Below are 26,629 nucleotides of genomic sequence, written 5' to 3'. Positions count from 1 at the left end.
TGAAACCATGTGGTTTTTTAAGAACATCCCCCCCCCCTTTTTTTTTTTTTTCTTCTTTTGTCTTTTTTCTTTTCCTTTAGTATAATATGTTGAAAATAATCTTTTGGAACAATTAGCTATATAATTGTGGATTATCCTGATATTTGTTTATATATAGGCATACATACATGCTTTTCTGAGTAGTTGTGACTAGTTATATAAAGTTTTTGATCAGCTATGTAAATCTATGTTTCTATGGGTTTATATAGGTGAAAGACAATATAGGTCTTTCCCTTATTAGGATGATTATTTAATAAATATTCTAATCCTTCCCCCTTCTTCTTCTTTTTATAGCTGGAATTAATTGAATATTCATTCCCTAAGGTTTTGCCCAGAGTTGCACAGGTTAATATAGGAGTGCCGGAGTTTTAAATATGGCGGCTGGTTAAGAAGTATCCAGAAAGATGGCCGCGGTTACAAGATATCTTGAGGTGAATAGGATCCATAAAGATGGCCGCCGCCAGGAGGCACTACGCATGCGCAGGAGCAAAAGGATAAGCGGAAGTACCGTATCCTGGGAGCGGAAGCATGCACCTCGACAAGCACTATTAGCGCGACTGGACGAGTCGCACTTTGATGACGCGGCTACCAGATCGAAACCCAGGGTGGAAGTGCGTACCTATACAGCACTGTAAGCACGACGCAATGAGTCGCGTGTTTGGTGATGACGGGATCACAAGACTGAGCATCAGGGTGGAAGTGGCCGGACTTCCAAGACAAAACTGGCCTGACTTTTGGGCGGAAGTGATGACAGCCCGCAGTTTGTTATTCAATTTATATTTTATAAAACTACTAAATTACATGCTTTTAGGACTGATGGACATAACGTGACTACAGAATATATAGATTCACTGTAATATATCAGTAATAAGGAAGATTTAAAAAAATAAAATAATTACTGACAGGAAGTGATGTCATAATGAGTGTCAATTGTCCCTATTAGTGGGGTTTATAAGCCGGAGGGCATTAACAGCTAGGTATCCCCTTGATGAAGTCATAGATTGACGAAACGCGTTGGGAGGCTGCTCATACATCCATGAACTCTTCAATTTCTTTTTTATCTAAAAGATAAGCTTTTTTCAGTTTATTCCTCCTTTTTATCCTATGTATATAATTTATTGCTATGTTTTTATGTACTTTTCATGATTGTAGGTGTCATATTTATGAATTAAATAATTTTTTTAATATTTAGATATATTCCTATTATTTTAAACACGTATTTATTCACTTGCATATATTATTTATTGAGGTTAAATTATTCACTTGGCACTTTATGTGTTTATTTCTGCACTTTGTTTTAAAACACTACATATGAATTACTAAGCGTCTTTCACAGATTTACTGAATTATTTAAATAGTTAATAGAGTGTACTAAGCACTTTTGTCGCTCACATTTCAACCTTTGTGTACACTATCTTTATTTTAATTTATGGTGGCTAGCCACCACCAGACTTTTGTTGTTAAGAGCTGACACCTTTAATAGAGGAGTGCAATACACTGAGAGTCATTATAAACCCAGAAGGGTTATAAGGTGGTAATTTTTTCTGCTGTTGGCGCTGGGTACATCTACAATATCAAAAATACAGTAAACTATTGTCAAAAGTTTTAGGACAGCCCCATTTTTTCCAGTTTTTAGATAAAAAAGCAATCATAGGATGATTTTGTTTAAAATAAATTACGCTACCACCACCATGTTTGTCAGTTGGCGGAACCATCCTTTGCCTATATGACGGTATACAAAAACCAAATAGCAGTCTACTAGTGGTGCTTCATGGGCCAGACAAGCTTCTCTTTCTTATTTTGCCATCTTAGCAATGGCTTTTTTTTACCCCCACTCAACCTGCACTAACTGACGCCCTGGTTTTCTTTACAATTTCTCTAAAGGAAAGACATACACTTTAAGAGGTTATAATGGTAAAGTCTGTCTGTCTCCCTGTTAATTGCCTTTTTCTCGCCATTATGATAGCTATATACTATTCCTGCTGTGCAATATTGTCCAAATAATGCTTCAAAGGGTAACAGTCTGTTCCAACACTGCTTTTATACAGACAGGGGGTTTGTAATCAAGTAACCAACACTAGTTGGAACTCCTGTAGGAATTGTTTGCATCAACGTTCAAGGCTTAATTTACTTCCATTGCTGCAGAACAGTTATATGTTTTTAACCCTTTACTTGTTCCCTGAAAATGCCTTTTTACATTATTTTTCAGTTTTTTTGCTAACCCAAATTTTTTTTTACGTCTAGCAATTTACCACTTTAATGCTAGATGTTTTGATTAAAAACTGTCACTCACATTGTTCTGTGTCAGTCTGTAAATAAACGCTGAGACAGTATTATATTAAAATATAGACATACAATTTATTGGTGCAGACAGGTGATAATAACAAAATACAACATGCAATTCAATTTAATAATAATAATCAGAAATCCTTAACTTTGCTAGAATCTGATATATCTTCAATTCTGTCTTTTATCAGGTGGCCATTTCGCCGATTCCCAGATCTGACTGGATCCGCTCATCTGCCGGTCAGAAATGCCATTGATGATCGCCGATCTGTCGGGCAATCTGTGAAATTCTTCATGTTAAAAATCCCACATTTGCTGATCACGGTCATATTTTCAACATGTTGAATTTCACCGATGCCCCGAACCTGGCGTCTTGGGATCAGGGAATTGGCTCAATACATGGCAGATGTAATGGGAGCTTTAGGCATTCAGGTTCACAGATGGAATATTCAGTCCAAAGCCGTAACTAGACTTTTTTGGTGCCCTGTGCCAGAAAGAGCATTGGCACCCCTCCCCCTTTTTCAAATAGGGACATAAGATAGTGCACCCAAAAAAGGGCCATGGCCTCATGGGGAAGGGCCAGGGAAGAGATAGGGGCAGCCAGGAGATGCTGGGGATAAAAGAAGAGGAAGCTACAAGTGAGAATAATAAAAAACAGGCCCAAACAGAGCCCCCTGCCCTGCTGTGCCCTGTGCCATGGCACAGTTCGCAACACCCTAGTTACGGCCCTGATTCAGTCGTCACACTACTTGCAACTTCCTCTGTCTCTGCTGAATCCCAAAGAACAAAGAAACAACACTCTTCTATATACTGATGAAGAGCTGTCCTCTAAAAAGGTACCAGTTACTATGGCTGAGAAAAGAGGGGAGCCGGCGGTCGAAAAGGCACAATAAAAAGGCACACACGCACACAAACACGCAACGCCAGATACAACTGCTAATAATGCTTAAGACACTAATTAACAACACAAATGTTATCCAAGTTATTTTGGGGGACTCTGGATTGCAACGTATAAATTAATCTTGACTGGAGATTGTTTAGCTTTCGCCTGAGAATACAGACATATTGGAAACAGGAGTAGTCACATACTAATAGTATTCTTTCAAATTGGCTACACCTCCTCTGTGAACTTATATTTGTCAAAGGAGGAAGCTTAGAGACGAATGCCATGTGAGGCTGATGGAGACATTGAAGTCCATGGTGGATCTAGGTATAGGCATGTCCAAGGTACATATGCCTATTCATATTAACCTTTCCTAAAATTAAAATTGTTAAATATAGGTAAGTATTTAGCATCAACTGACATCAAATAGGAGGCGCTTGATAGAGTTGCAAATACTAAAAATTGTTTTATAGTTAGCAAAATGGGCGGTCATCAGTATATTTTTATAACACATTGTTTACAAAATATAAAAAGCTTTAGAAAAGTCAATGGTGGAGAATCCAGCTTTGATTTGATGTGGTGCAGGTTACGTGTACTGTTTAGAAGGGATGTAGCTACAATCCAGGCAAATGCGATGCCGGCTCTTAGAATGTCAGCCCCTAATATACCGGTGCAGGAACCCCGACTCCTGTCAGAGTCCCAGTGCCAGCATCCCAACCGCCGGCATCCCGAAGGTAAGTAGTGGGGGGACAGGAAGGTTTAGGGTTAGGCACTAGGGGGATGATTAGTGTTAGACACTAGGGGGTGAGAGTTAGGGTTAGGCACTAGTCAGGGAGAGTTAGGGTTAAGCACTATTGGGGGAGGTTAGGTTCAGGGATGCACGGAGGGAGGGTTAGGAGTAGGAGAAGTGTTAGTGTACTTATCGACACGTGTTGGCATCCTAACCCCGTAGGGATGCCTTCATTGAAATTTTGATCAATGGGATCGCCGGCATCCCGTACCTAACCCGTCAATAGGATGGTAACTTTTAATTGATGGTCATGAAAATGGAATACATTTCTTGAGGGATGGCAACCATGATGCTTGATGACACAGAAATCGTGACCAAATACTATCTCGTCCTAGGACTGATTCCAATGAGAAAACTGTATTTTTGTAACTTGCACTAAATTTTTTAAAGAGAAATTATTATTTTTCTTGCTATTAAAAGTTTTGTGTGTCTTCTGATAAGCTCGCTCAGCTTTTCAGAGTATCTCAGATGGCAGTCTCTGCCCCAGACCTGCAACTGCGCATGTGTAGCACTGAATATCGATATTTGATCATATCAATATTATTTACGTGATATTCTTTTTCCCTTATCGATTCACATATGCCAACCTACGATTGCCCATTCCTACCAGAATACTTCAGAATTTTTGTGGAGTCCCCTGAATTCTTGAGAGAGGTGGTGCTCCTGCATCCTGCTCACCTACTTGGTGAAATGGGAGGGAGGGGAGCATAATGCCGCGATTTGCGGGTCATTGAGGAGGGGGGTGGAACATTGTTTAATTTGGCCTTGCTGCCTATGACAAGAAGAGCCCATCCCGCTCCCTTCGGCAGTCAGCTGCATCTCCCCTCTGGGCATGGGTATTGGAGAAACTCCTGAGAGGTAAGTTGTGGGAGGGAATGCCACTTAATGGGAGCAGCAAAAAAAAAAACCTGTAACCAAGAATGGAGCTAGTAATGAGTGAACATAAGAGGTGCAGATTTTAATTAATTGTAAAATAAAAGTTAATATACTGTGCAACTACAGTATTAAGTATTCTCCCCACACTATGTAAACAAAACACTAAATTATAATATAAAAGCACTGTATAATACAGGTCTCCCAAGGGTTCTATATGCAATATTCAGCATTACCATATCTCTCATAATTTACACATGAAAAATTGGTTTAAAACAAGCTGTGCTCAGTCAGGGCAAAATCATAGCCTTCCCCAACATATAGATGAACTTCTGCTCACTTCGCCATTAGCTTTCTGGGGTTCCTTGATAGAGATACAGGAGCTGATGTTCTGTCTCTACTGTATTGCATCATAGCTATGTAATAGAATTTGATTTTTTATTATGCATCAGCAATTTGCCTGGGGCGATACGGAAAGTAGTTTCAGGGTAATTTATCTCTTTTTTTCATACCAGAATGAAAAAATGAGAAAAGGCAAAAATAAATAATTTACTGTATTGTATGTGTAAAAAGAAACAATTAGAAAACAATTATTTTAAATTGAAACATCATTTGCTTGTTTTTAAGAACATTTTCAAAGCAAGCCCAGCCATCCTGAGGACTGATAGGCTGTAATTATAATTATTGTTATCTTTTATTTATATGGCGCCGCAAGTGTTCCGCAGCGCCTTACATAGTACATAAACAAATTGAAGACAAGCGACTTACAGAACAATACAATACAGGACATGGATAATATACATTGCTACATTAGCGACCATAACACCCAGATAAGCAACAGAGCATAAGCAACCAAGTGTTAGGTGCCCTAGTGGTGAGTAAGAAGTAGATGACACTAAAGTAGGGAAAAGCACAAGAGGGTAGATGGCCCTGCTCGTGAGAGCTTACATTCTAAAAAGGTGGGGGAAGACAAACTGGGGTGACACAGATGGGGTAGATGGGGAGGAAGGAGCATGTGGCAGGGAGTTAGAATGAGAGCTGGAAGGCTTTGATGAAGTAGTGAGTCTTGAGACCGTTTGAAGGATTGCAAAGAGGTGGAGAGTCTGATGGGGAGAGGGAGAGAGTTCCAAAGGTGTAATAAATATATACTTGTGTAGGGGCCACTTTACTGTCTGACGGTCTGCTACCCTTAGAGACCCACGCAGAGACATCATTTTTTGCCATGCCAAATTTTGGGCCTGTTACTTCTGGGAGTGTGACCAAGTCTGTTGGGGGCATGGAAATGCCCCATTTTGAATATTTGGGATGATGCCCTCCTCTCCCCTCTGCATTACTGATTGAGATTCAAACCATCCCTGGTCAAGAAGAAATTAAAGAGGGACTGATGCATAATATTGGTTAATGTTATAAAAAGCCCTGTAATGTGGGTGCCAGTTTGTAGCCCAAAGCATTATTCACAAGAATGCTGTCTATCAATTCACTAACAAGAGATGTTGCTGAGGTAAGAGTCACAATGTGCCTCATGCCTCTATGATGTTACTAGTTCCTAGTGAAATTATGGGCTAAAAAAAATTTCGGCTGACAAATTGTCTGCTTCCAGTGTGCAGGTGACAGACGCAGTTAATATTTCCGCTCAATAGAACCCTCCCATTCTCCTGAATGCCTATTTGCTGCTTGTTTCAGTGTATGCTGGATTTCTTACTCTGAAACACAGTACTGAATTATTCCTTCTTACATTTCATTTTTGCTTACATTTTTTATTTGATAGGCAGCAGCAAATGGGTGATCTTGATCAGGTGTGACAAAACAAATCTTTATCATTTTAAAATGCATTCACAGGAGGAGTGTGCAAATTATCTGCAATGTAAATAAAGATTCTGCTGGAGTCTGAATAAAGGAGAGCCAATAGAGATGTACTTGGTGCGAAAATATCAAACCACTTTGTTTTATTAAAGAACTTTACAGTCCAGTAAGCGCTAGACTTCAAATACTAAACACTCCACACATGTTCTTTGCTCACTGGGCACTACATGTCTTGTTTTATTACTGTAACCCTTAGATAAAACTGTGCCTTTAATTCAAAACACAGGAATGCTAAACAAAGAGACATCAAATATCGCCACTGTCTTTTATGTATGAGACCAAAGCACGATGGGTAGAGAACAGCAGAGGGAGATAAGTATTTGCATATACTGGTATTTTATGAAGATAATACATTAACATTGTCACTCTGTGAAAAATATATCCACTGACAGGCAGAAGATACACCGCCGCAATCAATCTATCAGGGAAATATATAATTTGCGTTATGTACCATTAAACATATGACAGTGTCACACATTACTGTTTCAGTTTTATGTGTTTTACTGCTATTGATTGTCTATTTTTTATATCAACATATTTTGTGTTTAAATGTTGTTTGCAACAACAAATCATGAGGGACGTCAGACGGTGTATCTCACACAGCTGAATGGTTACATTTTCAGTCACAACTTTCTTCTACTTTCCTGTTAAAGCACTCCTGTCGCTTTCCCACTGTGGCGGCAGCCATTATGTGGCGGAACCAAGAACTGCTGACAAAGTAGCCTATTTGCTAGAAAGCAGCGATATTACTGAGGCACAACATTTTGTGGGTTGATATTTCTGAGAATGCAGCTTCACAATTTAAGAGAAACCAATGACACCACTGAGGTATGACGTAAAATAAGCTCTTTTGTGCGCTGAACCAACATGTATGACATTGCAGCCATTAGTTCACTAGGACCTAGTGTAGTGATTGAGACACAAAGCCTATGTAGGTCACTGATGGATTTTAAGATACAACCTCCAGCAGTAATAACGTAGAACAAGGTGCTATACAGGCGATCTGCTCTGACCTAGTATACAAGGGGAGTTCATGGCTTTGTGTTTCTCTTGCTCTATTTCAGGTCTATTTACTGTGACACTTACTGCAGTGATAAAAACCTTGTTATTGCCAAAATGTCTTATTATAATACTTGTACCACCACAATAAGCTTCACCAGAATTTGGATGGAGAAACTTTCGCCTGTGAAAGTCCTATCTGTGTCAGAGATATGACTTTTCCCCTTTTCTTCCTAGTTGTTACCATCAGTGGTTCCCTTTGTGGAATTTGTGATGAAACTGAATTGGGCACAAACACAGAATTAGGGTAATATGGATATTTAAGAACTACAGTATTTCTATAAAGCTTCAAGTACCAGCAAACAATGCCAGCAGTTGTCTTAAACTGGATGTTAAGAAGTTACCAAACTGGATCTGTGCGGCAGTTCATTTTTATGTTTTATAGCTGATATTCACATTCACAAACACCAAAAAGGTGTTGATAATCACGTCTGTATAGGCTCATATTTAAAAGAATGAACAGTTGGGTAAGGAGGACTATAATAAACTGTATTTTTCAGTGTCTCATCACAGCATGTCATTTCTACTGTGTATCTAATTTTAGCAAAGCTAATCACCTCTGTGCAACTGACTAACTTATCTAATTACAGGCCCAGGAGCAAAGTGAGCCAGATGGAGAGACAGGGTCTTCCAAAGCAAGAGACATTGCAATTCTCTATAGAGGTACAGGTAAGGAGAGAACTGGATTACACTATACTTACAGCACTAGCTTATGCTAAGGTCCTCATATCTAGAGGGGCGTTGTTTCACTGGTTCTCTTTCAAATGTCACAATCTCACTATCAAAATGTACCAAAATAATAAATGTACTAATGGAGCTGTAGACCCACACACATTTCATATAATAAATTCAAGTAAGTTTTGTCTTGGAATAAGAAGAAAACATTTATGGGCCTATTCATCATTGAGGGTCGAAATTGCTGTGAGTTGCGGCAGTGGATACTAAAATAACTAAAATACCGGAGCAATTCAGTATAGCTTCAGTGCGGTGATAGCTGCTCCAAATAGCAATGTTATTTACCCCTGCCGGGCCGGGTTAAAGCATGTAACAGGCCCATATTGAATAATGAATAGGCCCCTTATTGGCAATTTATTAAACAATATTTGTGGGATACCCCCTAAAAACACCCAATTTTTGGGAGGTACCCACAAATATTAAGGATCCCCAGGATTTAACATGGATGGACAGCAGCAGATATCTGATGTCTGCCGCGGCCCCTCTATTTCAGACTGCAAAGCAGCTCCCATAGGTTTCTATGGCAGCTGCTATGCAGTTGGATTTACCATGCTACAGAATGCGAATCCCATAGGCTTCTGTGGAGGGAGTTAGTGTATATAAGCCTATGGGATACTGTTGTTCCTCTGGATCCCTCTCTGTCGCCCTCCATTGACGCATTCACCAGCTGACAACTGCGCAAGTGCAATACATGAACAGACACCAAACCAGGAAGCACTATCACTCTTGCCGGGACTGACTCTTATAAAATCATGTCTCCCGAAAAGAGCTGTCTGGAAAAAATTTGCGTGAAAACATGATTTTTCACATTGCCAATTTAGGTGAAAAATATTTATCACATCCGCATTAAAAATGCGGATTGTGATAAATATGCCTCTTAAACACTAAGGCAATGGTTGGACAATATGGGTAAATTAAGTCATGTATTTATGGGGAAAAGAATGGTTTCTTAATTACCAAGGATGGTAAGTAATAATATGGCTCTTAAAAGTTAACTCATTGCCACTACACAGACATTTTGCGAGCTTCAGGTTATTCATTTACTAGGAACTAGTGATATCACCGAAGTGTGATGCAAACAAAGGCCTCATGCCTCAGTGATGTTACTATGATCTAGTTTATTAGTCATCTGAGATTCATATGAAGATTTATTCCACCTACAATATGGCCACACCTACATTTTAGTAGACAAGTTGATATAGAGAAAGATTATTTTAGCGCTAAACTGGCTAATATTTTTTCCAAAAATCGCTTAGAAGTTATCATTTTTGTTTTATGATTGAATGAGGTCAAGAACATCTATTTATAACTTATCCAACATAATTTTATTGAATTTTTTTTTTAAAAACACATAACATTAATATCAATCTTTTAAATATCAACCAGTGATTTATCGGAACAAAGATCATTGAAACATCACGACTTTACATTTTCCCAGTGGCTGCTACTCTCTGCAGTTGCTGGGTAGACACTGGGGGGCTGAGGACTAGTTGACTTACATTTCCCTGGCGACTGCTCCTCTCTGCAACAGATGCGACCATGTCAAGGAAAGCTCAGCCTGGGTGGTTGCATCTGATGCAACCAAACCAGGCAAGAGGATAAGGTCACTTCAACATTTACAGTAGGCTAAATATAGTTTTCAGGTCCATGAACACATTGTAATCAGGGCAAACTAGGGGTGAGCCAGCCGTGCTACCACCCAGGGCTCTGGGCCAAGGTGGGGTCAATATCGCTGCCCTGTAACACCTGTATTTGGCAATCATAATGGATAAACTGCAAAATAATTAGCATATATGCTAATTATTTTGCTGCTAACCATTATGATTATAAATTATCTAGTGTTTGCACTTTCTGCTTGATTACTTAACATATAGGATTACATTAATGATTATTATCTTATATAGTATTATAAATGAAAATATATATATTTTTAAAATATATCTATAGAGTCTCCCTAATCCTAAGGTGTATGATACATTGTTGTTATTAACCAGTACTGCTCTTAACATTAAACTAGTGCCATGGTTGCACTCTGGCCATGCCTCCTCCAAGCATCAATAAGGAGAAGTGGAGTCAACTGGGTCCATGACAGAAGATGTGCTGCCATGCAGCAGCACTTGGGAATCAGGAAGGTGAGCACCCACCCTTCTCTGAGCAGTGGGTGGGTGGGGGCATATGTGTTGCTAGTGCTACTCCCCTGCTTGGGATGCTCCAAGTGATAATTTTCTCCTAGAACAGGGCACATTTTTACTCTATTACATCCATGAATGTAATTGAAATGATGCTGTAAAATAAATACTGTAAAGCAGGGGTTCCCAACCACGGTCCTCAAGGCACACTAACAGTCAAGGTTTTAAGGATAGCCATAGTTGAGCACAGGTGACTTAATTAGTACCTCAGTTTTTTTTTATTTAACCATCTGTGCTTAAGCATGGATATCACTAAAACCAGGACTGTTAGTGTGCCTTGAGGACCGAGGTTGGGAATCACCGCTGTAAAGAGATGGGCAAGGAAGGTACTGTAAACCAATTACTGAAAATCAGAATCAGTACTTAACTTTTCCAACAAAGCAGTCACAATTCATCATATACAAAATGTGTCAGGTAAAAAAATGTTACCCATCCCCAGATTTCTCTAATTAGCTCCTAATTTCTGTAAGTTCTATACACAAAACATGGTACAGTATATGTTTACAAGGTATATATTCTATGATATGATGTGCATACAGTTTATTACATGACTGAATGGTCTGTGCAGTACAAACACGCTAGTCTCGCTTGAGACAATACTTACCGTAAAGGAGATAGAGCTATTATACATGAGTCAATTACACTGACAGGTTATTGACATAAGTTTCTGTGGTACCATTAATGCAGACGCCATATAATAAAGGAGACACAGAGAGTCACTGGTTCTCTATCTTACAGACATGGCTCAAAACACAAAGCCATGGCGTCAGCTGGGGACTAGGAAGTCTGCCTATTCCAGCCTACTCTAAAACCTCATTAACTATTTAGTTTATACTTCTTTAAGCCTATCCCAGAAATTGTATAATCTATTTACCATCAACCTTGACTGCCCCTCCTAATATCCAGAAATTATATAAACCACAAAATTCCACAATAAATGCATGTTTCTTTGAAAATGCTGATTATAGGTGATTAATGCTGATCTTACTCAAAATACATTTAATAATAAATCATTTAGAGTGACACTCTGTTTACCCAAAGATGACAATCAGTTTCAGGGCTGTAGAGCAAAGAAAGAAAGCATGAAGTACACTGGGGGAGATTTATCAAAGCTTGGAGAAATAAAGTGGAGAGAGTTAAATTACCAACCAATCAGCTCCTAACTGTCATTTTGCAGGCTGTGTTTGAAAAAAATTACAATTAGAAGCTGATTGGTTGGTACTTTATCTCTCTCCACTCTATCTCTCTCCACTTCAGCTCTAGCCAAGCTTTGATAATTCTCCCCCTAAGGCAGAAGTGGTACTGTGCTATTGTCCTTTGATACAGAAAATGAGAGCCCCAGGAAGAGGAAGATGCACTGTGCAGTGAGCTATTCTCACAGAACAAAAGCAGATATGAACAATTACAACTAGTATATAGAACGGAATCGGTATGTAATGCCGCTGGATGCATTGCCGGCGGACTAAATACCGACGCTGGAAGCCAGAACCGTCAGGATGCCGACTGGGGCTGGTAAGTACCCTAACTTGCCCCTCCCTACCCTAACCCTGCCTTAGTGGTGCCTAACCCTAACCTCCCCCCTGGTGGTGCCTAACCCTAACCCCCCCTTCCCGCACCCTAAACCTAACCCTATCGGGGGGTGCCTAAACCTACCTCCCCCCAGTGGTGCCTTCCCCTAACCCCCCCTTCCCCTTCCCCAAGCCTAACCCTCCCCATAGGGTGCCTAACCCTAAGTCCCCCAAGGGGTGCCTAAAACTAAACCCCCCCTGCGGCTAACAGCTAACAGTCCCTGCTTACCTTCGTTCGGGATCCAGGCATCTGGATTTCAGTGTCTGGCTAAACAATAGGTGTCAGGTATTTAGATGCCTATCTTTAGTACAGAGTGGGGCTTCCAGCGTTGGGATTATGACGTACGGCATTCTGGACTCCGGTAAATAAACTGCATCCCTATACAACAAGGTATATATACAATAGCATTCAAATCTCAGGCAAATTAATAACATACAATTCTTCATACATAAATAGTAAGATCAGAGAGTAACATGGAGTATATGGGAAATAAAACAAAAGGTTTAAACTTTAAAGTGGATGTTGTAACAAAGATTTAGTAAAATTGAAGAACAGATAAGAGCTATATGTCAATCTAAAACATACGTATTTAAAAATATAATAATTTAATTTATTTAAAGAACATGGCTTTGTTACTCTAATTTATATACCTGTATTTCTTATTACTTTGGCACAAATAAAGTATAAATATACTGTATAACTTGAGAAATAACAAATGTTAAAACATACAGAGAGGTGTTTTTGTGCAGCAAGCCAACGATAAAACAAACACCAGGGGGGTATTCAATTGGTTGCGCTGTTTTCACAGTAAAAAACCTTGCAGATTAGCACCCCAATTTTGGTTTGTGCTTGCTCCTGACACCCGTGATATCCAATGAAAAAAAATTCCTTAGAAAACCCTGCGGGTGAGAAAAAAAAGAAAACTTACCGGTCCAGTGGTCTCAACGACTCCTGGTCATGTCTCCTCCATCTTTGCAGTGGCGAGGCTGCTGGGAGGGGAGGAGGCTGCTGGGAGATGTAGTTCTCCCTGCTGCTGCCTCTGGGGAGGGTTACACACACCCGGGGGTCACACACTCATACTTATACACACTCACACATACTACACACACTCACACACATACTTACAGACACCGCTACTGCAGAAGACCGGATCCCTCCCGACGCTGGAGGAAGAAGACATCACTTCGGAAGGTGAGTAATTACTGACTCACAAATCACATGTACAAAATACACCTATTTCCTTGGGTAGTCAGCACTTCTTTATATTCAGTCCTAAGCAGATTTAAGTAAGTGATTTGCAGGAATTATATAAGAAACATGTATTGTAACACAGAGGATCATTAAATTTAAACTGCTTATACAGTAGCTGTGAAATGATCTGTCAGTATAGTTTGCAGATGAAGTACAATACATGCCTGCCGGTGACCGATAACTGTACAGTGACAATTAAATTGGCTCAGACAAGATACCAGGGGTTCAAAATAAAGTTCCAATCTCAGATAATTAAACATAACAATAATTTCAGCTTCTCTGCTATTCTGACATGCTCCTTTGTCAATAGAATTAAAATGTGCAAATCACTGTATATAGCAAATCACTGTATATAGCAAATACTTCATAATTGTGAATAATGCATGGAATTATAGGGTAATTTCCACCTGAAGATTATTCTCCTTTATTGGCTTGTACATGCTTTCCTACACCTATTACTGAATGCATTGCTTTAGCTCTCTAGCTTTCTATGTGCTTTTTTTGGAATTGGTATGTAATGTCGGTGGCTGTTTAGCCACCGGATCAAATACCAACAGCGGCAGTCCGACAGGTCGAAATCCCGACACCACGAGGTAAGTACCCTAACTCTCCCCTCTCCGCCCCCTAACCCTCCCTTAGGGGTGCCTAACCATAACCTCCCCCCCTTGTGCCTAACCATAATCTCCCCCCCATGGGTGTCTAAACCTAACCCCCCCTTCCTGCACCCTAAAAAAAACCCTCATGGGGGTGTGACTAACCCTAACCTCCCCCCCTAGTGCCTAACCTCCCCTTCCCCTAGCCTAACCCTAACCTTCCCCGGGAGGTGCCTAACCCTAACACCCCCATTCCCATGCTAAGTGTATACTTACCTGGCAGAGAGGACGATCGGTCCAGCTTCCTCGGCGTTCCGGCATCGGGATTAACATAGGCGTCGGTATTTCTACGCCTATCTTAAATCCATTGCTGGGATTATGCAGTGGGGATTTAACCATCTGTTTATATAAATGCAGAGAGTAGATTATTTTCATTGCCAATAGAGGTACTCTAAGGCTATATGTAGGGTATACAATCGGGAAATCGGCTGCCTTAATACCGGCAGCCGGCTTCCCGACTGTCATATCCCCAGCGAGGGTGAAATGCCAGGCATCTAGATGTAGACGCCTGACATTTCCCCGACGCCGGGCGCTGCGAGCGGACAGCCGCGGGGGAGGAGGGTTAGATTTAGGGCACCCGGTGGGGACTTAGGGTTAGGCACCCCCCCGGGAGGGTTAGGGCTAGGTTAAGGGGAGGGAGGGTTAGGGTTAGGCACCCCCCAGGGGACTTAGGTTTAGGCAGCGGGGAAGGGGGGGTTAGGGTTAGGCACTTAGAGGGGGGATTAGGGTTAGGCACTTGGGGGGGAGATTAGTGTTAGGCACCCCTAAGGAGGGTTAGGGGGTTAGGTTAGGTTAGTTTATACTTACCTTAGCAACGATCAGGATTTCCAGAGCTGTTGGGCTTCCGCTGCCGGGCTCTGCTCATCTGTCGGCAAGGCGCTGCAGGGAATCGAACCATGCGGCCGGCGGTATTTCATACCGATTCCATATGTAGTATACCACATCTGGGTATTCATAATTCATATATAATGCAACACCACTGTTCCTTTAATTTCCAACATGTCCATTTATTAGGAGCTTTCCTCAGGGTAAGGGAAATTTGTAATACACTCAAACTTTGGAAATTAGACTTGGTATTGTAATATATATGAAGACGGTGAGTGTCACCCAACAAAAACATTCTATGAACATTTTTGCATGAGGAAAGCACCTTTGGCAGATTCCATTTATTTATTTTTCTAGAGTCACAGTTAAATCCATCTTGGTTTTAGGATCATATTGTATGTATGTATAGTTGTTTTTATTACATATTTTCTAGCCCTCTTTGTTTATACACGATTGAGGGAAATAACTGCAGTAAAGGTTACGCATATGTCTGAAAGTTGCCCTGGAGTATTACTTTTTAAAATGAGTACAATGTTAAGAGGATCGCTGTACTTTGTTATCTAAATAGTACAGATGTTAGTTGTGGCACCCAGGAATAGTAGTCTTAGCTAGCCCAGGCCTCTCTCTGCCCTCGGCCAAAAGATATGCCTTTCTAAAAGTGAAACATTTGCTGTCCTGCTCAGAATTCATTGCATTTTTTGTTCTATTTTTTTATAAAGAGGGTACATACCCTCAGAAGTTCAATCTTTTCCACCAAACACGCTCTCTGAGTTTAGCCGGCGAAATTAATCCACACTGAACAATTCTACAGAGTACAATAATAACAAGCTGGTTAGACAGACCGGAGATGTGTATAGAATTTAAATGAGCCTTAGTCCCCGATCCGTCTCTTGAATTCTCCACAATATGGAAAAAACTGTCTGCCTCTGACATCCGGCTGCAAAAGAGAAAATGGATGACAGAATAGGCTCTCTGTTCCACCAGGCCCAGTGTACGGTGACAGGCCGACTGCGCTTTCTCTTATGACAGCGTAGACAGGCCACCACATGACACAGCCCACAACGGAGGATAAGACAACTGACCACCCTTCTGCTAGCTCATACAGGTTATATTACTTTGGCACATTAGGGAAAATTGTCTCTTCACAAACAATGTTAGTTATTAGAAAGTTTTGTACATCTAGATTGCCATCAATAACACTTTCAGTGTGTAGCAAGCAGACTCGACCTTTCTAAAAATATGATAGAAATTAGATGCTTATTGCCATTAAACACCTAAATAAAAATATATATTGTTATAATAAACTTCCTAGAAAATTCACAAATGTGTGGTACTTATTACTAAAAGTTTTATAAAGACAGCAAAGTTAAAGTGTACCTGATGTCTACACACAATTTGGTGAAAATATATTTTTTTGAGAAGACTGTTCACTAGGAAATTGTAGTATCACTGTGTAGCATAGTAGAGGCAGCCATTTTGTATGTTAAACTAATACAGATGTGTCCTCATACTCTATTGCCGCTGTCGCATCAAACAGCCCTCTCGGCGCACCAGGTTCTGTGCGACTCTGCTTGCGCCAAGCATCTTTTTCGCTCGAATGTGCATTTTAGTCGCAAAGTTATGCAACAAAACCACTTCACAGGACTGGCACTTCCTGTCAATCACTCTGCTCGGGGTCTGCGTAGCCTCTGCAAACGTAGTTCCCATCGCAATTGATAGTTCGCGCACACGCACTGTGATGCATACGCATGCGCAATGCAAATTAATCGACTGACTGCATGCGTATTAGCAACTGCGTTCCTAGCTGAATCAGGCCCTCGATCTCACACAGATATACAAGTGTCCCATATCAAATTAATCAGTGCAAACAGCTAAACCCATCTATAGAGGTGGTTAGTATACCCAAACAGCCGTTAGGGCCCAAAACAACAGATTTTGCACACATTTTGTCTCACACCTCAGGAGGCTGTGAGAAGAAATGTGTCCCCCCTGCAGCTTTAGGCATCCGAACGGAACAACAATTGAATTGCTCCGTCGGGCGCCCAAACCTATAGATGCCCAGTGGGGACGTCCAAAACAACTGAATCGCTCCCATAGTGTTGTGACTAAGATGCACATTCAGGTGAAGAGACACAAAGAAGATTCTACACCGCTCGGCGTAGCTCACTCGCGCCGCATGGCGTACTGAGAATAGGTGTATGAGGACACATCTGTATTAAAGAGCAGTCATGAGTCAATAATGTATGTTACTGGTTCCAAGAAAATTGATAGTGCATTTTCATAGACATTTGTTAGTCTACAAAATGGCTGCCTTCACCGGAAGGTGGTTGATAGGTGTACTTAACAATACAAAAATATGTTATATGTCATTTTAGTACTCCTGCAGTGCATCTACTGTAATTGATCAGGTTTTAATTCACCCATTAAGAGAGAACTTAAATGCCTGTGCATTTCAGTGTTATCATTTATTTTTTTGTGTCACGTAAATTAGCATTGTGAGCTGCACATTCACAGCACTCGGGGCTCTTTGTGCTTCAAGCAGTGGATAAGGGCATTCATATGCAAGTTTAGCAGACCCTCCAACATGACCCCTTCCACCCAGTACAAAATGCTCTGCTCCTGAATTTCTCTCTTAATTGATGATTGCAGCCACCTGTGGTTTAAAACCTGCCTCATCTATTAACTAGCTCATCACAGGTATCTGCAATCATAAATTAGGTGGGAAGTCCAGGAGCAGAGCATTTTGTACCGGGTGGAAGAGGTCATGTTGGAGGGTAGGGTTTAGTACAGTAAAGCTGGCCACACACTAGACCAACTTTCATCCAACCATCCACCATTTTGATTGGTTGGAATGAAAACCCATATTATTTTAAACTCACCTGTCCATGGTCCCGCGTCGGGTGTCAGCGCTGCTCATGACACCGGAAAATGTCAGCCGTAGCCATCTTTCCAGTGTTCTGCGCATGCACAGTAGACTGCGGGCACACACTAGTGCCCAGAGTCTACTGCGCATGCACAGAACGCCGGAAAATGGCCACCGCTGCCATTTTTCCGGTGTTCTGCACATGCGTAGTAGACTGCGGGCACACTCTAGTGCCCGGAGTCTACTAATGCTCCGGTGGCTGGCCAGCCACGTCAGTCGAGAGGAGGGGGCTCCGCAAGGGGAGTGCACACGGGCCCCCACCTCACTTAAGACGCCCCTGTATATAAACCTTATACACACAGCCTGAAGGTAATTTTATACAATATTTTTAATAATTTGTGCCTTAGACAAAGTTTGTGTACATTGAACCATCAAAAATCAAAGATTTCATTATCTCAGTCATGCCAAAATTATTCCGTATTTCGGAATATTCCGTATTTCGGAATATTTGGATATGGGAGACTCAACCTGTAGTACAATTTAAATATTACTGTTCTATTATTTCCATAATACAGCGTAAATAAAACTTTTTTTGCAAAAGCTTACTCATTTCCACATGGGTATCAATTGTTTGCACATTGGGATTTTGCATGAAGACCACTAGCTTTTGAAATGGTTTGGAAGTCGAACAAATTTCTAATACGTATTTATCAATTAGCTGCTTGGCTAAAAATAATTGTGTCTCAAGGGTAAATTGTGTCTTACCAAGGGTAAATTGAAGCAATCGTGCATCTCACTGACTGAAGATGAGAGAATTCGGGTTACAAAATGGAATGAGTCAGTTTGAATGTTGAGACTTTTTCTTAGCAAAACAGACTGCTTATTAATGGAAAATGACTGATCACAAGAGCTCTAACATTTATTTTACAATAATGAATACAAAAATATATATTTGAAGATATCTCATAAAAAAAAGTTCAGATCCTCGAAAAACCTTCTCTTCCCCTGCAACTCAGAATGTCTGTCTACAGTCTACACTCTACTGTATTATTTCGTATTCCTGGACACATTACAGCGCTTTAAATGACATGTTTGCAATTAGATAGGAAAAAACAAGAGTAACGGCATGTCTATCGCTAGGCCGCCTCAGTACTCATCCCTTCCACTGTGTAACTCAGCCCTTCCACTGTGTAGAGTAGCGGTGATATACTGTATGGTACCTCCGAAGTGTTTAAGCAAAAGATCCCAGAGAATATGGATTTACAAGCCTATATCAGAACACTTGGAAGGTATGTTAAAATTTCTCCTTAACTTTGACCCACCATATGGAACATTGGACCTCATTCAGAGCCGCTCGCAAAAAGCGAGCGCTCGCTCTGAATGAGGGCTGGCGCTTTTTTTTTTAGCCGGCCTCCTGGCCGCACGCTAAGCTGTGGGTAACCAACCACAGCTTTTGCGAGTGGGCAGGTGATGGTCGCGATGGTCGCGACCATCGTGACCATAGGGCTTGCGACGAGACCCTTGTGGTAGGGTCTTGTCTGCCGCAAGCCCCAGTGAGCTTCCTGCTCTAATAGAGCAGGAAGCTTACTAATGACATCAAGAGTGATGTCAGTAGGGCCGCCCACAAACGGCAGGCGTTCCTTCAGGAACGCCTCCGTTTGTCTAGCCACCCCCCCTCCCCGCCTACAAAACAGGGCGAGCTGTCGATCAACATCGACAGCCTCCCCGTTTGTAGCGAGTCCCAGAGCGAGTGAATTTTTCCAGAGCGAGCCCCACCATCGACCCGCTTGCGAGCAGGCCTGAATGAGGGCCATTGTGTTTTATGTGCGAACAGAATAAGGAAACCTGGTTAGATTTTAATGACCACCCTGAGCTTGTATGTTGCCATCTCACACAATTTTAGCCCAACTGGACTTTGTATTTATGAACTGTACTCAGAGTAAACATGACAAGGACAATTTACAATGCATTGGTGGGGATGGCAGCATTAACTCTCTCATATAATCGTATCATATTTCACAAGATTATTAACCTGTGAAAAGTGCCTAAAAATTTATAGAGGTGAAATACCCCTGAAAATAAGATACAATTGAATACACTTACGTCATGGATTGTGTTCTTCTGTATGAAGACATCTTTTTCCATGAAAAAAAATCTGAACTACTGTAACAGGGCACATATTATTTATTAATAAAACTTCTGTCCATGTTGTCTATTATACTTGGGAATAGCCTTAGTCTCAGGAACAGATATGTACAATAAGAAAACAAAGGCTCAACTCTGTACTTTCTGAAGCTTTAGAGGAACCGACCTCTGCTCTCTCTCCAAGCACATGACAAAACACTGATATATTTGTGCAAATTCCAATCCAGGACTGAAGATGTTTTTGAATCCAGGGAACACAGTTAAAGACCTTACTTATGAGATAAAAGGTGCTCTTTAAGAAGAACACCAACCTGTAGGATAAGAGAGACCATCCAAAGCTATATAGAGACTCCAGGAAAGATGTTCACATTAATAGCACCAAGAATAAAGCGTCAAAAAATAACATATGTTTCTCACTAGTCCACACAAACATCCATTAGAGCTAAGGTATACTGAAGAAAAGGATGATTCACCATGCCCTCATCACAACCGTGCAGCTTTGCAGTTGTAGAGTATCGTAAAGTATGATCTAATCAATATATTAGTATAGACCTACTGCCTAATACATGTTGTCATCACAAACTCAATGTTTTTTCCCCTCTTGTCTGCTCTTCTACCATCCTCAGGGACATCAGAGAGTTGCGTCTGAGATACAGAGAAAACAGCTTCTTAAGTAAACAGTTCTAAGAGCTGTATGCTTTCTGTACAATACACTATTCATTTTAGCTGCACTTCCAGTGTCATGACTCCGAATTACAGGAATAACTGAAGTGACGCAAGTCATGAGAACTTCACAAGCCTCTAATTCTTGCACCTCAAGAAAACCTGCTCTACTATGTCAGACATTTAGTACACTGATTTAAAGTCATGAAGTTTTGCTTCACACAGGTGTTTAAACTTTGTAATCTTAAAAAAAAAAAGTCTAAGCCGTATTTGAACACTGAAATGCTGGACTCCTGGTGCGCGGTAGACATTTTTTTCATCTACAGGTTCAGTTACTGCCTCCCCTCTTCTACTTGTCCCTGTCACTCCAGCTGACATCCTCCAACTAACACATCTCAATCCTTCCCAATATGACACGTTTCTGTGACATGTACCCCTCGCTCAGGACTGTCTCTGTTCCATTCTCCTTTCATACTGATTTAGATCACTGACATACTGATTTCATGGGAAAGTATTCGGGGCACAAACTGCAATTACAAATTGTCACGTATCACAAGAGTTATGAATAAAGCAGACACACTGCCCAAAAATGCCGTCTCTGAGGTGAGATGAATGAATAGTTATTCAAACCAGGCATAAAGAACAAACTCTATGAAGAGAACAGTATATATACATCCGAATCTCAGTTTGCTACAGTATTTCTAAATGGATATTGCAACATTATAGCTAGTGATTGATTTAACTGAAATAAACTAAACTGAACCCAATTAAATTAAAATGTTTGCATTGGCAAATGTGTGACTTGCTTGTGGACAAACATGCACATGTACTCCAGCCCCCATTTCAAAGACTATTTATTTTATTTTATACTCTACTTTATTTTATGTATCCTGAAGCCTAATAAATATGCAGTAATATGTCGCCCAATAACCAACATTTGTAAACACTTCATATCTCCATCAATCTGCATTTTCAGCACATTACAGTAGAACCATACATTTACATTATCAAAACAATAAAACTCAATAACCATAAACCACCAAAATCGGGAGAACCATAGATTTCTTCCACTCAAACAATAAACTAAAAATACACTAGCTGTATTTCTCAGCAGCTGATACACACTATCTTGGATCTTGTGATTTGTTTGATTCTAAAAAGTCAACACTACACAAATTTCAAAAACCATATTATCTTCACCACTAACACCTTGCAGATAAAAACCATACAGTGATCCAAATCACAAGATCCATGTATTTTCACTATTCAATATATTGAAGATCGTTTTACCCAAACACCCCAAACTCAAGAACCACATAGTTCCTCTACCTTACTTTACAAGACATAGGGGTATACTTATTAAAGTGCGGGATTATAGAAGTGGAGATGTTGCCCATAGCAACCAATCAGATTCTAGCTATTATCTTCTAGAAGGTGCTATATAAATGTTAAGCAGAATCTGATTGGTTGCTATGGGCACCATCTCCACTTCTAAAAACCCACACTTTAGTAAATATGCCCCTAGTCTTGAGTATCATACATTACAACCACTAGAATGTCAAGAACTATACACACCTACAGTATCACTCATCTCTTAGGAACCATATATCTCAGCCCATAAGCACCATACATCATCAGTCCCAAATCTTGATAACTACAGAAACACAGATTTCTTTATTAACTAAATGGACTAACAGGTCCTTTTAATTTGCCTTTTTCTGTGTGTGATCTTTGGGTGGTGCGAGGTATTAACATATTCTAAGTCTAAACTATAGCAATTTGTTTGTCCTATGCAGTCTTACTGCATGAGTTCCAAATGCAACTAATTGCAGACTATTCCATGATCTATCAGCCTTTCTATAAAACAATTATTCCTTTTATTACCCTTCAGACTCCTTCTCTATAAGTTCATAATGTACTCCCGTTTTAAAAAAAATAAATTTTTTAAACAAAACCTGACATAAAGCGTCAATATAATTTCCATTTTCCTTTATTAATATTTCTTCCTATACAACAAAGTATCCTACTGTGTTTTCCCATCTTACCTTCCTATCATCTGACACTAATAGCTCCGAAAGCACCTTTCTTCTATTGCTTTTGACGTTACATTACAATTTATGCTGTGGTCCGTTATTTTCTTAAATCTCTTCTGGATCATCAAACCTGTAACAAATCTTTGTAATATCTGAAGAAAAAAGTCAGTGCTCTCCTTGTAGACTATAAGTAATAGTAATGAATACATTAAACCAGAAGAGGACCCAAGACAGATCCATTAGGTACTTGACAGGTTATCAGCCCTTCATCAGAACAAACAGGATTTACTACAGCCCATCCTTTAAATAAACTTTTATCCATTCCAACACATTTGAGTCAATTCCAAGGATTTCCAGTACCTAAAATAATTTACAGCATTTGCTCAAATCTAAGGGCCTCATTCAGAGCCGCTCGCAAGCGGCTCGGTGGTGCCCTAATGTGCACGTGCCGCATCCGGCATGCGCGAGCCCCAACGAGCGACTGAGCCTCAGTTGCTGCGTGGCACGCTATAAGACGGGACGGTTGTCAATGGTGAGGAACGCCTGGCGTTTGAGGGCGGACCTACTGACATCACTAGTGATGTCAATAGTGGACTTCCTGCTCTATTAGAGCAGGAAGTCCACTCGGGCTTGCATCTCGTCGCAAGCCAGATGGTCGCGATAATCGCAACGGACTCCAGGCCGCTTGCACAAGCTGTGGGTGGTCACCCACACCTTTGCGAGCGGGCTGGAGAAAAAAACAAAACACGCCCTGATTCAGAGTGAGCGCTCGCCAGCATCGAGCGGCTCTGAATCAGGCCCTAAATCCGTTATCAACAATGTTCCACCCAGATCGATCACTTTAAGGTGCCTTGGCGATTTTTTACATGATCTGCCCGATTTCGACGAATCGTGATGACAAATCGTGTAAAAAATAGGGCCAAATCGTGAGTTTCCACTAACGATCCCCGCAGGTCACACATCGCATCTTCAGATCTGCCGTATATATATATATATATATATATATATATATATACACACACATTATGTAGTTTCAGAGTATCAGCCAAGAAATAACTTCCCAGCAGATGTACCAAATGAGTTTAGAGACACATAATCCAATGGCTATTCTTATCCTGTATGATGTACATATAAAGAGACAATAGTTTCGTACTGAAAAAAAATCTATACAGTGTAAAAGTTTTTCCTACCCCATAAGATAAAAAGAGCTACTGAATCGTTGGGAGTCTCCTCCCCTAATCTGGCTACATTCTAATTTTACTAATAGATAACAATCATCAGACATCGCACTTATGTCACAATCACATTTCATATTGGTGTCCTCCAGACAGAACATCATTAATTTGTTTTATCTCTTTTGAGCATGAATTTCAACTTCTCAGTCCTTAATATGCTCATTTCAAGACATTAAGGCAATCCGGCGGTCTAATTGGTTTAATGCTCCAGGGCTCTTTATGTTTGTGAATAGACAGGAAGGTTTTAATGGACTCCATTGCAAGCCATTCATTTAAAGGAATCACAGAGGTATTTATATTCCTTGTTCATGTTTTATAGTCTCCTTTATTTATATAGGCAAATGACCTATATTTATATAATTACACCGCAGAATGGTCGTAAACCCTAATTATTTTGGCTTTGGTTCCATGACATGGACAGAGGGTGGTGTGAGGTCAGTGCAGATGCTGTGTGTTTGCATTACAAATCCCTTCTCCGAGGCCTTCATCACTACTAACAGGTCCCAGTAAAATCAAAGGAAGATTCTAATGTGCCATGCAAAGTGCAGCTTTTCTCTGCGCTCTCTCAGGGGAACTGTGGAAAACAATTCTAGGAAGATCAAGTCACCATTTTCTTCTGCATCAACAGACAAATATTTATAATAATAGTGTCTTCAAATTAAGAACAAGGATATCTATTTCTTAAGTACTTGGATGCAGACAGAAATGTTATACCTTATGCTTGGTACACACTTGGCGATATATCACTCGCTCTAACAACAAGCGATATATAATTAGTTCATCGGAGGGTGTGTACATCCCATATGTCTGTGAACAACAGACATATTAGGTCTGCCCTGCAGCACAGCTGATTCCGATATATCTGAAAGATATATCGGTGCATCTGGCTGTGTATAAGGGGCGACTCAACAATCTCCTGTATGCTTGCTGCAGGCACCGTCGACTCTGACATCTTAACTGGGTGGACAAATTTAATATGCCCACCCAGTTGTGATGTAAGGCCAGACACATCGAGCGGCTGATTGGTAAGTGTGTATAGCTTACCAATTGGCTGCTCTGACGGCGGATCGGTCTGCTGACCGATCCATCATCAAAGTGTGTACCTAGCATTAGTCTATATACACTTAAAAAGGTGATTACCAATCATTACGCTAAATATAACATAATACTACCTGCCACAGAGGCCTATGGGTACCTATGGGTCACCATAATTCCGTGCTCTCAAGTCAAATCTATAATAACAGCTAATGCGGGCCATGCTGTACATAGGTGCCGCGATTCCCAGATGCTGATCAAAAATACTGATTGGCGGCCATCGATGATCCGTAATCTGTCACCAAATAGGGGAAACACAGCATGTTAAAATTCCCTGACACGCTGATCCGGACCATTTTTACGGTCGGAAGTGGCGAGTCGGGAAAATTCAACATGTTGAATCTCTCCGATCCCCCGAGCAACCGTTGGCAGAACAGGGAATTGCGGCAATCAGTCCCAGATATATGGGCTCTTTAATAAACCAGTTATTAATCATAGTAACAATTTCTGTTCTAATGTACTAGTACAGTGGTTCCCAAAGTGGGTGCCGTGGCACCCTGGGGTGCCTCAGGGCACTTGCAGGGGTGCCACGGGTTGGTGGTCCAGTACCGAATAAAATCATATTTAGTCAGTGTGATAGACAAAACCAGTGCTAATGGCTGCCAATCAAAAAATGTGTAGACAAAAAGAAGTGCAGCCCTGTCAACCACCACATAACTGACCCTAAGGGTGACGGGTCAGCACAATTTACTTTTTTTAATTTTTGCTGAATTTATCAATAAGAAACTTTTGGCTTAGGGATACCATGGAAAAATGCTGATACCCTATGGCGCCGTGGTTCAAAAAATTTGGGAACCACTGTAGTAATAATTTACTTGCTTGAGTTTGTGGAAAGGCCACATTAGGCCGGAGCATACATCTGAGAAATGCAGGGGAGGCACATATCACATGTCCTATTTCTTATGTATGCCTGCCAGCCTAAAAACAATCGGTGTTCATTTTAAATACTTATATATACTTGTATATTTAGTATTTTATACGCATCATGGTGCTGAATCGGACGCACTGCCACTGTCGAATGCGTCCAAGTCCCACTGCATCCAGAGACCGTGCACACAAAGTCGCAGTTGCCATTGAGATGCATTAAGTGATATTTGAGCGTCTAAAAATGCTCAAAGTGAGCATCTGAGTCCTGGTACATTCATGCTTGTACACCAGGGAAGGGCTCGTAGCGGCATTTGCATAAATCTGTACACGTGAAACCGGCAAAAGAAGCAGACACCAGCGCCATGGCATTAAACTCAGGCCCCATATTAAGCGTGGCTACAAGGTAATGTAATGTTGAAGGGTAGAGAGGGGGATTTGACCTATGCGTGTAAAAAAATGATATCACAGCCTGATTGTTAGAGAGAATAGCGCATTTGCCAGCAAAAGATCCATCCCAGGCATTCTAAATAAACCTATCCTTATTATCAGTGTCGGATTTAACCTATGAGCTGAACAGCTGCAGCCACCCCAGTAAACTGCCATTAGACTGCCATTCCAGGCTGCAATTAGCAGGTAGCGGCTTCCACTGGGAGCTCTGCCTTTCAGGCAGCCCGATACGGCTTCTAGGGGCTGCAGTCCCTAGAAGCTGGTGT

General features: G+C 40.8%; 1 protein-coding gene across 1 annotated transcript in view; it reads right to left on the bottom strand.

Annotated features, from left to right (window-relative positions):
• CDH4 (cadherin 4) overlaps positions 1-26,629 on the bottom strand; it is a 799,140-nt gene that overhangs the window by 364,952 nt on the left and 407,559 nt on the right. The gene's annotated exons all lie outside the window — the stretch shown is intronic.

The sequence above is a fragment of the Taudactylus pleione genome, unplaced genomic scaffold (genome assembly GCF_031769625.1).
Source record: "Taudactylus pleione unplaced genomic scaffold, aTauple2 ptg000018l, whole genome shotgun sequence".
Taxonomy (NCBI): domain Eukaryota; kingdom Metazoa; phylum Chordata; class Amphibia; order Anura; family Myobatrachidae; genus Taudactylus; species Taudactylus pleione.
Note: the sequence above shows the minus strand (reverse complement) of the source record. Positions and strands in the feature narration are given on the sequence as shown.